Consider the following 2,556-nt stretch of genomic DNA (forward strand, 5'->3'; position numbering starts at 1 on the left):
AGAGACAAGAAAGAGAAGTCCGAATCCCTGCTGAAGTTTCAGCTAAGTCCCTGTAATAAGTCTCTCTAAATTGAAAGAAAGATTAACTGGTAAGTTATGGGTCTACCGTGAGAAGACTAAGAAGTCTTCTGAATTTCAGTTAGATCTTGACATTCAGGAAACACTTATTTTTCTGTTTTAGACTTATTTGAAAGTGGTAAAACTTCTATGCTGAATGACAATTTCAGTTAGACAGTTTCCATTTTCCTTTCCATGACCAAGAACCATTTTCACTGACAGCATATCAGCAAAAAATAAATGCATTTGGAAATGAATTTGAAGTTAATGTGAAAATGCACCATGAAGAACAAAGGATAAGGGTTGAAATGATTAGTTTATTGCAAAATAATTTTGTCCAGACATGAGTGATTTTCTTCTGCTCTAATTTTAGTTCTTGCACTCTAGGCATAAAATAATAATTCTAATTACTGTACACTGATACATGAACTTGTATCCAAGTCCTGGCTACACATGCAAAAAGCTCTGCCTACGTTTTTACAGCACAGATTCTCTGAATTACCCTTCTTAGGGCCCCCATCACCTCTCTGTTTCTCAGGCTGTAGATGATGGGGTTTAGCATTGGGGTCAGGATGGTGTAGAAGACAGCCAGAACCTTGTCCTCTGTTGGAGATCTGAGGGATCTTGGGTGCAGATAAGTGTAAACAAATGGAGCATAATAGAAAGTCACCACAGTGAGGTGAGTGCTGCAGGTCGAATTGGCCTTCTTCCTCCCTTCTGGTGAGTGCATGTGGTGGACAACAAGGAGAACCTGGCCATAGGAGCATGCAATACCAATAAAAGGCAACACGAGGAAGAGGGTGGTGCTCACAAACACTGTATACTCATAAACCCAGGTATCCATGCAGGCCAGAGTCAACATGGCTGGGATGTCACAGAGGAAATGGTTGATGGCCCTGGATTGACAGTACGGGATTTGGAGGGCTTATGTGGTGTGGGCACAAGAGTTGATAGAGCCCATGGTCCAAGATCCTATTATCATCAGCACACATACTCTTTTGCTCATATGAATGGGATAGTGGAGAGGAAAACAAATAGCTACATAATGATCATAGGCCATAGATGTCAAGAGCAGTGCTTCTGCAACTGCTAAAGTCAAGAAAAGGAAGCTCTGAACCCCACATCCAATGAAGGAGATAGACTTTTTTCCTAAGAAATAATTAGAAACCATTTTTGGAACAATGGTGGAGATGTAATTCAAGTCAATGATGGAGAGCTGACTAAGTAAAAAGTACATGGGTGTGTGGAGCTGGGTGTCCAGGAAGATGAGATGAATCATGGACAGGTTGCCAAACAGAGCCATTAGGAAAATGAGAACAATAAGAATGAAGAGGAACAGGCCAATTCTTGGTGGTGGAAACAACCCCAATAAGATGAAATCAGTGGATGTTTGATTATAATTTTCCATAGGGGAGCTGATATTATTTTTCCTAGAGTCAAACAAGAGAGTAAGTTAAGTACAAAACTATAAGCTATTTTTAACTTATTATTGTAGTCAGACTGTGTATTACATAAAATTTTATGGCTCTTAAATGAACTGAACTTATCCATTTGAAAGAAAAAAAATCTTATTTTCTAATCCAGACATTGAAATTTGAATATGCAAATATTTGTGGCCAAAGTGTTTTCTTAGAAATCCTTAAAATTATTTCAAAACAACATTTGAATTGTGACTTTATTAGGATAAGTGTGTTTTACTACCCTACACAGACTCACATATCATCAAAATCAGGTGTTGTATTCAAAATGTAAGCATAGAAAATATATGTAACTGTATACATTGTATAGTTCTAGTATCAATAAATGTTTATGACCCATAAGGGATGATTTTTCTTTCGTATTTAAGCCCTAAAACTTTCCTCTAATCCTACAGTAGCCTATCAGCTCATGTTGAGGAGTTATATTTATTTCTTAAATTTACTTGGCCAAGTAATGACAAATCTTTCTTGAAGTTAGATGTTTTCTTGAAGTTAGATATTATAATTTGGCTCATCTGTTCTTAAATATTGCACGAATCCTTATTGTTAAGTGCCACTTACACAAAGTCATTCTCTTCTGCCTCCTCACTCAAGTTCCGAATGCTGCAGTTAAAGAAGACCCTTTACTTGAAAATCTCTACACCATGCTCAGTGTAGCTTTCAGGACTTTGCTCAAGCTCTTCCAAATGACATGTTTTCTATCTCTCTGCTTCTCTAACATTTATATAACATCATACATTACTTTATAACACTTTGTCTTACTCATTCCTTTCTTCCCTTTGTTTTTCTTGTATTTAGAATCATTTCCAATCCTAGATAAGTATGTGAATTTAAGCACACGTATTTATCATCCCTCCCTCTTAAAACTCAATTATTATGATGATTAAGAAATAGACATGTTACAAATTAAAAGTCAGCAGGTGAGCAAAAGGCACAATGAGAGATGAAATAGTTGAAGACTCTGAAAGAAGGAATTTGGATAGAGAAACATTCAGTCACTTAAATGGAAAAAAGGAAATAG

The 2,556-nt window shown here is 36.6% G+C and overlaps 1 pseudogene; it reads right to left on the reverse strand.

The window, feature by feature from the left end:
- Positions 1–526: 526 nt before the first annotated feature.
- On the reverse strand, positions 527–1,465 carry LOC139042813 (olfactory receptor 2L5-like; annotated as a pseudogene).
- Positions 1,466–2,556: the final 1,091 nt, after the last annotated feature.

The sequence above is a fragment of the Equus asinus genome, unplaced genomic scaffold (genome assembly GCF_041296235.1).
Source record: "Equus asinus isolate D_3611 breed Donkey unplaced genomic scaffold, EquAss-T2T_v2 contig_1, whole genome shotgun sequence".
Taxonomy (NCBI): Eukaryota; Metazoa; Chordata; class Mammalia; order Perissodactyla; family Equidae; genus Equus; species Equus asinus.